Source organism: Hyperolius riggenbachi, chromosome 4 (assembly GCF_040937935.1).
Source record: "Hyperolius riggenbachi isolate aHypRig1 chromosome 4, aHypRig1.pri, whole genome shotgun sequence".
Lineage (NCBI taxonomy): Eukaryota > Metazoa > Chordata > Amphibia > Anura > Hyperoliidae > Hyperolius > Hyperolius riggenbachi.
In genome coordinates this window covers 259,640,214-259,654,090 of record NC_090649.1, presented here as the reverse complement: position 1 = coordinate 259,654,090, position 13,877 = coordinate 259,640,214, and positions in this window count along the sequence as shown.

Here is a 13,877-nt window from a genome sequence, read left to right as displayed (position 1 = left end):
GTAGGGGGAGCTGCTGCAGACTGTCTCTCAGGGAAAGATTAGTCAGGCTTAACTTGTTCCTGTCTGGCTGCATACCTGTTCTGTGAACCCACCACTGCATACCTGTGCTGTGAACCCACCACTGCATACCTGTGCTGTGAACCCACCACTGCATACCTGTGCTGTGAACCCACCACTGCATACCTGTTCAGTGAACCCACCACTGCATACCTGTGCTGTGAACCCACCACTGCATAACTGTTCAGTGAACCTGCCACTGCATACCTGTTCTGTTCAGTGGACCCGCCACTGCATACCTGTTCATTGAACCCACCACTGCATACCTGTGCTGTGAACCCACCACTGCATACCTGTTCTGTGAACCCACCACTGCATACCTGTTCAGTGAACCCGCCACTGCATACCTGTTCTGTTCAGTGGACCCGCCACTGTATACCTGTTCAGTGAACCTGCCACTGCATACCTGTTCTGTTCAGTGGACCCGCCACTGTATACCTGTTCATTGAACCCACCACTGCATACCTGTGCTGTGAACCCACCACTGCATACCTGTTCTGTGAACCCGCCACTGTATACCTGTTCTGTTTAGTGAACCCGCCACTGTATACCTGTTCTGTTTAGTGAACCCGCCACTGTATACCTGTTCTGTTTCGTGAACCCGCCACTGCATACCTGTTCTGTTCACTGGACCCGCCACTGTATACCTGTTCAGTGAACCCGCCACTGCATACCTGTTCTGTTCAGTGGACCCGCCACTGTATACCTGTTCAGTGAACCCGCCACTGCATACCTGTTGTGTTCAGTGAACCTGCCACTGCATACCTGTTCTGTGAACCCGCCACTGTATACCTGTTCTGTTCAGTGGACCCGCCACTGTATACCTGTTCTGTTTAGTGAACCCGCCACTGCATACCTGTTCTGTTCAGTGGACCCGCCACTGTATACCTGTTCATTGAACCCGCCACTGCATACCTGTTCTGTTCAGTGGACCCGCCACTGTATACCTGTTCAGTGAACCCGCCACTGCATACCTGTTCTGTTCAGTGGACCCGCCACTGTATACCTGTTCAGTGAACCCGCCACTGCATACCTGTTCTGTTCAGTGGACCCGCCACTGTATACCTGTTCATTGAACCCACCACTGCATACCTGTGCTGTGAACCCACCACTGCATACCTGTTCTGTGAACCCGCCACTGTATACCTGTTCTGTTTAGTGAACCCGCCACTGTATACCTGTTCTGTTTAGTGAACCCGCCACTGTATACCTGTTCAGTGAACCCGCCACTGCATACCTGTTGTGTTCAGTGAACCCGCCACTGCATACCTGTTGTGTTCAGTGAACCTGCCACTGCATACCTGTTCTGTGAACCCGCCACTGTATACCTGTTCTGTTTAGTGAACCCGCCACTGTATACCTGTTCTGTTTAGTGAACCCGCCACTGCATACCTGTTCTGTTCAGTGGACCCGCCACTGTATACCTGTTCAGTGAACCCGCCACTGCATACCTGTTGTGTTCAGTGAACCTGCCACTGCATACCTGTTCTGTGAACCCGCCACTGTATACCTGTTCTGTTCAGTGGACCCGCCACTGTATACCTGTTCAGTGAACCCGCCACTGCATACCTGTTCTGTTCAGTGGACCCGCCACTGTATACCTGTTCATTGAACCCACCACTGCATACCTGTGCTGTGAACCCACCACTGCATACCTGTTCTGTGAACCCGCCACTGTATACCTGTTCTGTTTAGTGAACCCGCCACTGTATACCTGTTCTGTTTAGTGAACCCGCCACTGTATACCTGTTCAGTGAACCCGCCACTGCATACCTGTTGTGTTCAGTGAACCCGCCACTGCATACCTGTTGTGTTCAGTGAACCTGCCACTGCATACCTGTTCTGTGAACCCGCCACTGTATACCTGTTCTGTTTAGTGAACCCGCCACTGTATACCTGTTCTGTTTAGTGAACCCGCCACTGCATACCTGTTCTGTTCAGTGGACCCGCCACTGTATACCTGTTCAGTGAACCCGCCACTGCATACCTGTTGTGTTCAGTGAACCTGCCACTGCATACCTGTTCTGTGAACCCGCCACTGTATACCTGTTCTGTTTAGTGAACCCGCCACTGTATACCTGTTCTGTTTAGTGAACCCGCCACTGCATACCTGTTCTGTTCAGTGAACCCGCCACTGTATACCTGTTCAGTGAACCCGCCACTGCATACCTGTGGTGTTCAGTGAACCTGCCACTGCGTACCTGTTGTGTTCAGTGAACCTGCCACTGCATACCTGTTCTGTGAACCCGCCACTGTATACCTGTTCTGTTCAGTGAACCCACCGCATCAGTGCGCATACCTGTGCAGTTAAGTGAACCCACCTACCTACGTGAGTGCACGCAGTGTGATATACCACTCCGTGCATACCCGATATGGACAGAACAGGTAGAGGAAGAGGTAGTGCCAGAGCCAGAGGAAGGCCACCCGGCAGATCTGCGCAAGGTCGTGTAAATGTAATTTCGTGTGGACCTGGCCCACAGTACAGTGCTCGGAAGAAGGCACGTCCCATCACCTCCCAAGATTGTCAGGACGTGCATTGTTAGAAGAAAAAAAGCGGTAGTGCACATCCAGCTAAAACTTCGCATTTATTCCAAACTTCTTAAAAGCTTTTTCCAGGCAATACAAATATGGAGAGAGGTACAGGCAGAGAGAAGGTCAACAGCCGTTTCGCGCCTATGCAGCGTGGCGCATCATCAGGACAATTTGCCCCATAAAAAATACCCCTTATATATCCCCTGTCTTACCTATCGCGGTGGGCGAGTAGTGGTCGCGGCTATCCAGCTTCCGCTGAATGAAACGCACGCCGCATTGCCGATGTGAGCCTGGTTCCGTATTGGCTATTTCCGGGACATGCACAATGTCATTTCCGGATTCCGGCTGATGGCTGCGGGCACTGATGACGCGTGTTGGAACGCACGCGTCGCATATTTAACACTAGGGATGCGACACAGATAACGTGTCCATCCATTCATATAGAAAAACCATGCCATCTTGTGGCCAGTTGTAAAACTGCACGTGTTAGGTGAAAAATAAAGGTAATTAATAGGGAATGATTTACCTCTACACCACCGCCCACTCTAGGTAACACAGACAATATAATATTATCCCGCAGGTGCAATGAGTCCTTTTGGGTGGACACAAGGATCAATTTTTCATATATTATACTTTACTCACCACCCCACAACATAGAACAGGACCCAGTACATCCCGGGATACAGTTCAAATCTGTTCAGAGAAAATATAAAATATATATAATATTAATAATAAGGTCTACATTCCGGGTAAATAACAACAATCACATAAAAACTAATTAGTATCATGGGAATTCCTTTTAAACTCTATACCAGGAAGAGATCAATTATAGAAACACTGAAAGGTTATTTCTTTCATTTAGACCCAATGGTCCAGTGGCCTCAAAAAAAGAAATCCAATGACTTTCACGTTGCAATAGTTTTCTATGCCAGTCTCCCCCTCTAGTATCTTTTTTAACCACTTCCAAACCAAGGAACCTGAGTTTGGTGACATCTCCCCCATGGGCACACCGCATGTGTTCGATTACTCGAGGGCAACCTTCCCCACTGTGCACGGACCTGCAATGGGCCTGATATCGGTCCTTTAGCATATTCGTGGTCTCACCAACGTAAATACGCTGACAAGAGCACACCAGTGCATACACTAATCCTCTGGTTCTGCAATTTATAAAATGCTTAATTTTGCAGGTACGACCACAGTGTGAAAAACTGCTACCAACAAAAATGAAATTACAACACGAACACCGTTGGCACCTAAAATTGCCCAAAGGACGGGAGGCACCAAGCCAGGACCTGGTTTGGGGACTTATAAATTCACTATGCGTTAATCTATCCTTTAAATTTGGGACTCTTCTGTATGATACACAGGGGGGCATAGAACCTTTACAACCAAAGAGCTTATCTTGCTGTATAATCCACCAGTTATCCTCAATTGATTTTTTAATAGTTTCATACATTGGTGAATAGGAGAAATGCATAAAAAAGCGGTTTTGTTCCTTATGTCTAACCTTGGGGGTCAATAGTGATGTTCTGTCTTTCCCCGCTGCCTTTCTAAAAGCCAAATTTATTACATGCTCTTCATAACCTCTGGAGCTTAACCTCAGTTTTAATTCATCTGCTTGAAGCAGAAAATCCTCCCAGGTACTTGCATTTCTTCGCAGCCGAAGAAACTGGCTATATGGCAAACTTCTGGTTGTCGTTGAGGGGTGATAGCTCGTGGCCTGTAATACAGAATTGGCCGACGTCTTCTTTCTAAAGGTTTTAGTCAATAAGCCTCCACCCCTCACGACAATATCTAAATCCAGAAATTCTAGTTGTTGATCCCCCCAGTGATAGGTAAATGACATATTCACATCATTGGAATTCACATACTCCATGAACGCTACAAAGTCCTCTCTAGTGCCTTGCCAAATTACCAAGATGTCATCTATATAGCGGATCCAGAGTTTTATCCGCTCCAGGAACCCATTCCTCGATGAATAGATGGTGTTGGCCTCCCAGTGGCCCATGAAGAGGCCAGCATAGGTGGGGGCCACCGGGCTCCCCATCGCCGTGCCGACCTCCTGATGGTACCACTGGCGGTCAAAGAGGAATGAGCTCCTGGTGAGGACAAACTCCAGACCCGCCTGTATCAACCAGTTCATCTCCTCCCCCAACTGTAATTCTGGTAGGAATTCACCTATTGCCTGAAGGCCATCCTGATGGCATATTTTACTATAAAGCGAGACAACATCAATAGAGGCAAGATGGAAACCAGATTCCCACTCAAAATTATTCAAAACGTTGAGTACTTCTAAAGTGTCTCCTACATAAGAAGGGAGGGAGCGCAGTAGTGGTCTCAACTGAAAGTCCAAAAATTGGGCGAGTGATTCAGTCACTGACCCAATAGCCGACACTATTGGGCGGCCCGGTGGGTGTTCCAGAGATTTATGTATCTTAGGTATACAGTACCACACCGGGCTGCGTGGATGTTCTGGAAGTAATTTGTTTGCTGTAGCCCTATCAAGTGCTCCATCCATCATCGCCTTATATAGCAATTTTTTAAGTTCCTCCAAGTAAGTAGGAGTTGGATTCAAGGGTAGCTTAGAGTATGTTGATCTGTCTTCCAACTGATTGTCAGGACGTGGTTGAGTATTTAGCGACACAGAACACCTCATCTTGCTCAGCCACCAGCGCTACTACTAGCACCACTTCCGCTGCATTTGACACTTCGCAAGAATTATTTAGTGTTGAAATCACTGATGCACAGCCATTGTTGTTACAGCCAGATGAATTTTCACCAGCTCATATATTTGAGTTACCCGGCAACACTATGGATGTAACGTGTAAGGAGGATGAAGGACCTACTGATGGTGCATGTTTGGATTTGTCTGAGGCAAGCGAAGCTGGGCAGGATGATTACGATGATGACGATGATAGGGATCCTCTGTATGTTCCCAATAGAGGAGATGAAGAGGGGGACAGTTCAGAGGTGGAGTCAGAGAGTAGTAGGAGGAGAGAAGTTGCTGAAAGAAGCTGGGGCAGCTCTTCGTCAGAAACAGCTGGTGGCAGAGTCCGGCACCATGTATCGCCACCTATGTACAGCCAGCCAACTTGCCCTTCAGCATCAGCTGCTGAGGTGACGGTCCCCATAGTGCCCACATCCCAGGGTGGCTCAGCGGTGTGGAAATTTTTTAATGTGTGTGCCTCAGATCGGACCAAAGCCATCTGTTCGCTCTGCCAACAAAAATTGAGCCGTGGAAAGGCCAACACTCACGTAGGGACAAGTGCCTTACGAAGGCACCTGGAGAAAAGGCACAAACAGCAATGGGATGGCCACCTGAGCAAAAGCAGCAGCAGCACACAAAAGCAAAGCCACCCTCCTTCTCCTCTTCCTCCTCCATCAGGTGCATTATCTGCTTCTGCCGCTTTCTCCCTTCCACCTTCACAGGCACCCTCCTCCACTCCGCCTCTGCCCTTGAGCGGTTCCTGCTCCTCTGCCCACAGCAGCAGTCAGGTGTCCGTGAAGGAAATGTTTGAGCGGAAGAAGCCAATTTCGGCCAGTCACCACCTTGCCCGGCGTCTGACAGCTGGCGTGTCGGAACTGTTAGCTCGGCAGCTGTTACCATACCGGCTGGTGGACTCTGAGGCCTTCCGTAAATTTGTGGCCATCGGAACACCGCAGTGGAAGATGCCAGGCCGCACTTATTTTTCGAGAAAGGCCATACCCCAACTGCACCGTGAAGTTGAGAGGCAAGTGGTGTCATCTCTTGCGAAGAGCGTTGGGTCAAGGGTACACCTGACCACGGATGCCTGGTCTGCCAAGCACGGGCAGGGCCGCTACATTACCTACACAGCCCATTGGGTGAACCTGGTGGTGAACGATGGCAAGCAGGGCGCAGCGGACCAAATTGTGACACCTCCACGGCTTGCAGGCAGGCCTCCTGCCACCTCCTCTCCTCCTGCTACATGCTCTTCGCTGTCCTCCTCCTCCTTGGCTGAGTGGCAGTTCTCCTCTCCAGCTACACAGCCCCAGCTCCGCAGGGCCTATGCTGCATGCCAGGTAAGATGGTGTCACGCCATCTTAGACATGTCTTGTCTCAAAGCGGAGAGTCACACTGGAGCAGCTCTCCTGGCTGCTCTTAAGAAACAGGTGGATGAGTGGCTGACCCCGCACCACCTGGAGATAGGCAACGTGGTGTGCGACAACGGCAGCAATCTGCTTGCCGCTTTGCATATGGGGAAGCTGACACACATACCCTGCATGGCACATGTCATGAATCTAGTGGTTCAAAGATTTGTGGCAAAGTACCCTGGCTTAGCGAATGTCCTGAAGCAGGCCAGGAAGTTCTGTGGGCATTTGAGGCGGTCTTACACAGCCATGGCATGCTTTGCGGAAATTCAGCGCAAAAACAACATGCCGGTGAGACGCCTCATTTGCGATAGCCCGACTCGCTGGAACTCGACCCTGCTCATGTTCTCCCGCCTGCTAGAACAGAAGAAAGCCGTGACCCACTACCTCTACAACTACAGTAGAATGAAACGGTCTGGGAAGATGGGGATGTTCTGGCCCGACAACTGGACACTGATGGAAAATGCATGCAGGCTCATGCGGCCGTTTGAGGAGGTGACCAACCTGGTGAGCCGCAGTGAGGGCACCATCAGCGACTTAATTCCCTACGCTTACTTCTTGGAGCGTGCTGTGCGTAGAGTGGCGGATGAAGCTGTGAATGAGTGTGACCAGGAACCGTTACGGCAGGAACAGGCATGGGGCCAATTTTCATCAGACCCAGCTGTTTCCTCAACACCTGCGGCAGCACAGAGGGGGGAGGAGGAGGAAGAAGAGAAGTCGTGTGCAGAAGACGAGTCAGACTCAGAGGATGATGAGCAAGGTGTTTCTTTGGGGGAGGAGGAGGAGGAGGAGGAGGAGGGGACAGCGGCAGGAGAACAACCTCAGCAGGCATCGCAAGGGGCTTGTGCTGCTCAACCTTCCCGTGGTATTGTTCGCGGCTGGGGGGAGGAGGTTGACTTACCTGACGTCACTGAGGAAGAGCAAGAGGAGATGGAGGGTACTGGATCCGACTTTGTGCAGATGTCGTCTTTTATGCTGTCCTGCCTGTTGAGGGACCAGCGTATAAAAAACCTCAAGGGGAATGAGCTGTACTGGGTGGCGACACTACTAGACCCTCGGTACAGGCACAAAGTGGCGGACCTGTTACCAACTCACCGGAAGGTGGAAAGGATGCAGCACATGCAGAACCAGCTGTCAACTATGCTTTACAATGCCTTTAAGGGTGATGTGACGGCACAATGCCAGCAAGGTACCACTGCCACTAATCCTCCTCCCGTGTCCACGCAGTCAAAGACAGGATGCTCCAGCGATCTCATGGTGATGTCGGACATGCGGACGTTCTTTAGTCCAACGCCTCGCCGTAGCCCTTCCGGATCCACCCTCCACCAACGCCTGGAACGGCAGGTAGCCGACTACCTGGCCTTAAGTGTGGATGTAGACACTGCTGTGAACAGCGATGAGGAACCCTTGAACTACTGGGTGCGCAGGCTTGACCTGTGGCCAGAGCTGTCCCAATTTGCCATCCAACTTCTCTCCTGCCCTGCCGCAAGCGTCCTGTCAGAAAGGACCTTCAGCGCAGCTGGAGGCATTGTCACAGAGAAGAGAAGTCGCCTAAGTCACAAAAGTGTTAAGTACCTCACCTTTATCAAAATGAATGAGGCATGGATCCCGGAGGGCTGCTGCCCGCCCCAAGACTAAGTCAGTCCCCGCACACACAGCATCTCTGCCTGCACGCCGTGTGACTGGCTGCCTGGCCTGCCCCAAGAAGACTAAGTCGCTCCCAGTCCCTCCACACAGCATGTCTGCCTGCAGGCCGCTTGACTACCTTCTCCGCCACCACCAACAGGGTCCGGGACTCCAGGCGGATTGCTGAATTTTTTAGGCCGCTGCTAGCAGCGGCCGCTGTAATAATTTTTCTGGTGCGTGTACATGACTGCCTAATTTTTCTGGCTGCACTGCGGGCAGCTGCAACAACAAAAGAAAAGGCATGTACATGCGCCCATTCCCCTTCGTGATCATTACCTTGCCGTGGTGAAGGGGCTTGCGTATCACAATGAAGCAATGACCGGCGCCTAGATGAGTGTCTCGGGGGGCACACCCACGATAATAAGGTCGTTGCCTCATTGTGGTCAGACCAAATTTGATCAGCTGGACAGTCACTGTTCTGTCATTCAGCTACATCAGCCAGGCGACCATATGGGCTGTAAAGCCACCAAAACCTGCACTCTCGCCATGGTGCGCACCAGTCCATCACGGCCATCACTACACAAACAGCTGTTTGCGGTGCGTTACACGGTGAGTTTGGTGTGTCGGTGTGAAGCAGTACCTTAATTACACTACCTGATTGATGTATACACATGCAAGATGTTTGAAAGCACTTTAGGCCTGTCATTTAGCATTCAATGTGATTTCTGCCCTTAAAACGCTGCTTTGCGTCAAATCCAGATTTTTCCCCGGGACTTTTGGCATGTATCCCACTCCGCCATGCCCCCCTCCAGGTGTTAGACCCCTTGAAACATCTTTTCCATCACTTTTGTGGCCAGCATAATTATTTTTTTTTTTCAAAGTTCGCATCCCCATTGAAGTCTATTGCGGTTCGCGAACTTTAACGCGAACCGAACCTTCCACGGAAGTTCGCGAACCAGGTTCGCGAACCTAAAATCGGAGGTTCGGCCCAACTCTAGCTAGGAGATCATTGGCAACCTTAGTGAGAACGGTTTCCGTAGAGTGTTGAGGGCGGAAGCCAGACTGGAAGGGGTCCAACAGGGAATTAGCAGAGAGAAAGTTAGACAACTCTGAGTAAATGTGGCGTTCCAGAAGTTTGGAGGCAAAGGGAAGGAGAGAGACTGGGCGGTAATTAGAGAGGGCAGTAGAGTCTAAAGAGGGTTTTTTGATTAGTGGTGTTATGATAGCTTGTTTAAATGAAGAAGGAAAAATGCCAGTAGAGATGGAAAGGTTAAACAGTGTTGTTAAAGCAGGAATGAGGGGGGAGGAGAGCTGGGGGATAAGATGAGAGGGAATAGGATCTGAGGCGCATGTAGTAAGATTAGCTTTAGAGATTAGTGACGAAAGATGCTGTTAAGTTAAGGCTGAGAAGATTGTTAGCGGGGAGGAGGTTTGAGTGGGTAAGTGGTTATGTGGAGAGGGATAGTTGATAGTAGGGGAGCTGCCGAGCAGAGAGGAAAAAGGAAGAGGTGATTGGACCGGTGAAGAGGGTTGCTTTTGAAAGCTGTTCTGTAGTGTTTCAATTTTGCTCACAAAATATGCTGCAAAGTCTTCTGCAGACAAGCTTGTGGTTGTAGGGGGAGGCGGGGGGTGGAGAAGAGAGCTGAAGGTGTTGAAAAGTTGTTTAGGGTTATGGGATTGTGAAGAAATGAGTGTAGAGAAGTATGACTGCTTTGCAAGTGAGAGAGCATCCCTGAGCTGCAGCAGCGTGTTTTTATAGTGGGCGAAGTCATCTGCATTGGAGCTTTTCCTCCACTGCCGTTCTGCTGCCCTGGACTGTCTTTTCAGTTGTTTGATGGGTTCAGTCAGCCAGGGCTGTCTGTTGATGCGGCGGGGGCGGAAGTTGGTGAGAGGGGCGGCTGTGTTCATGACAGCGGTGACTGTGGTGGAGTAGTAGATGGATGCTGACTCGGGGTCAGTGTAGGATGACAGGGAGCCCAGGGGTTTTAGAGAGTCAGCTAGAGAACAGAGGTTGATGTTGCGATAATTCCTGCATAGGCGTGATGGCTGCACTATGGTAGCTGGAGGAGGCCGGGAGGGGCTGATTGTAAAAGTTATGAGATTGTGATCTGAAAGGGGGAATAAAGAGTTATTAAATGTGGAAACTGGGCAGAGCCGGGTAAAAACTAGGTCCAAAGTGTGGCCATGTTTGTGGGTGGAGGTTGAGGACCACTGGGAGAGGTCATAGGATGAGGTGAGTGAGAGGAATTTTGTGGTAGTGGAACAGTTAGTGTCTATGGGGATGTTAAAGTCCCCAATGATGATGGAAGGAATGTCAGTGGATAGAAAGTGGAGAAGCCATGTTGAAAAGTGGTCAATGAAGGTGGAGGCTGGTCCAGGAGGTCGGTAGATGACAGCAACCTGGAAGTGGTGAGGGGAGTAGATGCGGACAGCATGAGCCTCAAAAGAAGAGAAAGCCAGAGAAGGTGCAGGTGCAAGCGGTGTAAAGGAGCTGTGTTCGGAAAGAAGAATTCCCACCCCACCCCCATGTTTATCACCCGATCTAGGTGTGTGGCTAAACTTGAGGCCACCGCATGAAAGGGCAGCTGGAGACACAGTATCAGATGGGGTTAGCCATGTCTCAGTGAGCCCCAGGAAGGTGAAAGCATTAGTGATGGCTAGTTTATTGACTACAGCGTGTGCATTCCAGAGGACCCCAAATATGGGAGGGGGAGAGCTGGGGAGGCAAGTAAAGGTGATCAGATTACATCGGTTAATGTGCGTGGAGGGGTGAGGATGGTCAGTGCGGGATGTGGTATTTACCAGAGTGCAGTGCGGTCTGGGAGAGGGTCCTGGATTGGGTGATATGTCCCCAGCAGCAAGTAGAAGTAGTAGGCAGAGATGAGAGAGGTGAGGATGTGATTTGTATGTGACAGAGGGCTGTTTAAGAGATGTGGAGGAAGGTATGTGTGATTTGAGAAATAAGAATAGTTCATGAGTAGAGAGAAGAGAGGATGGTAGGAGAGAGGGAGCAATGTAGATGTCATTGCTGGCAGCAGGAGGGGTGAGTGATGTAGGTATTTTAAGTAGTGGGGCTGACAGGATAATAACTGTAAAAAGGATATTAAACATTTTGCAAGTTGGTTTGTGTATAATTAGGGAAAATAAGTGTCAGAGTTAAAGAGTGCAGGGTAGTTTGTGTGATTTTATCAGGTGTATATGGATGGTTGAAATGAGGGTAGTTCAGGGTTTGATAAACATGAGCTGATGGTGGAGGTCAGGGAAGCCAAAGAGAAAATATCATACCATTGTTAGATCAGCAGATGAGCAGCCGTGGAGAGTTTTGTGTTTGTTCTCAGATGAGTTCTCTTCTGGTTCAATTCTGGGCTAATTCTGAGTGTCTTATACACCCTTAAAGATATGCCCTTTAAGTATGTGCCCTGCTGACCAAAACGGTCTTGCTGACCTTAGAGTTCTACTAATATAGGCCCTAACTGACTTTGTAGTTAATAGGCAGACTGCTATCAGGTGAGAGTTGGCTGGCCAATGTGTCTCACAGGGGCAGGGCTAATCAAACATATGCAAAGGCTCCATTGAATAGCTAAGAAGTAGCAGGAAGTGGCCTAAGTTAAGTGATGTGAAAAACTATCTACCCCCTTCCTGATTTCTTATACTTTTGCATGTTTGTCACACTTAAATGTTTCTGCTTATCAAAAACCATTAACTATTAGTCAAAGATAACATAATTGAACACAAAATGCAGTTTTAAATTATGGTTTTTATTATTTAGTGAGAAAAAAAACTCCAAACCTACATGGCCCTGTGTAAAAAAGTGATTGCCAATCACCTATCAGTCACCTGTCAATCATCCCTTGTCACCACCTGTCACTGCCCCCCATCAGATTAGACCCCCAACTGCCCCTTAGGGGCTTCTGATCACCCATCCACCCTTTCAGATCCCCCTGAGACCCCCCCTGATCACATCAGCAATCCATTGTTTACATCTGTTTTTCCCTGTAAACACCCACTTATCACCCGTCAATAACCCATCTATCACCCCCTGTCACTCCTATCCATCAGATTAGACCCCCAACTACCCCTTAGGGGTATCTGATCACCCCCCACCCCTTCAGATCCTCCCCACACCTTCCTAGTGCATTGATTGCATATATTCTCCCCCCTGCCATTGTGTATCTTATCTCCTGTCTGTAAGGCTTGATTGTGCTTTGTTTGGCTACAATTGTCTCAATTGCACTGTGATTGGCATCGATTGTCGTGTGATTGGCTTCGATTGTCACGTAATTGGTTTTCGATTGTCGCGTGATTGGCTTCAATTGCCCGTGATTGGTTTTGATTGTGCCAATTGCCCTCTGATTGGCTATTTGGGCCTGTGATTAACATCGATTGTCGTGTGATTGGCTTCGATTGTCACGTAATTGGTTTTTGATTGTCGCGTTATTGGATTCAATTGCTCCGTGATTGGCTTTGATTGCGCCGACTGCTGTAATTGTGTTGTAATTGCCTCGTGATTGTTTTTGATTATTTGTAATTGCTCTCTGATCCCCAACCCCCTCACCATCACTATCCTAGTGATCTAAAAACTTTTTTAGTATCACTAGTGGTAACAGTTAGGCCAGTTAGCTAAGCAAAAGGGTTGTTAGTGTCAGTTAGTGCTCAGCCCACTGCACCACAGTCACTAATTAGCGTCATCACTGTCGCTAATCAGCATTGGTACTATATAGTATCTGTAAGTGATCATTAGTGTTCACAGTCAGATCTATATTAGGGTCACTAGGATCCACAAAAAAGCAGTGTTTGCCCGATCAGACCTGATCGTTCGCCTGCACTGCGTTCAGCCCGCCCCACCGCAGTGACAGAATTTTTTTTTTCTGATCACTGCAAAAAACACTGTACACTAGCTGTGGCACTGTAAACATCAGTTTTGATTTTTTTTTTATCAAAACTCAGTGACCACAGCTTTCTACCTCTCAAGTACTCCCTTTCGCTAGGTAGATGCTCTTTTCCTGGGTAGTCTCAGAGGAATACCTCCTAAATTTAGCAGGCCACCATGGCAAAAAAGAGGTTTTCCAATAAAGACATCTACAGGTACATGGACCAGTCGGATGAGGATGATTGGGTCAACTTATTCGACGAATCTTCTGGTTCAGAGTACGATCCTGTAGACAGCAGTGACTCTCTGACCGATAGTTCCGATGATGAGGTTGAGGTCCCAGCTAGAGCCAGGCGTACCACACCCCATGTCACTGGACTGCAGGTGGCGGAAGATCAGTCTCAAGGGCAGCAGAGTGGTGCTGGTGCTGATCTGATTTTTCTTAGTGAGGCATGCACCAGCAACGCAGCATCTCCTGGACCTATCAACACCAGTACTACCGTAGAAGACCCTGGTGAAGTGGCGAACAATAGCCTGGAAGTAGAAACCGGTTCGGTGGTACGTGAATTAAGACCTGATTCGCAGCCACCAAGTAGACGGGCCCGTACTCCCATTGGTTTTCCAGAGGTGCTGGCAAACCCTGATTGGCATTCCCCTGATCCCGCTGCACCCGTACTGCCCG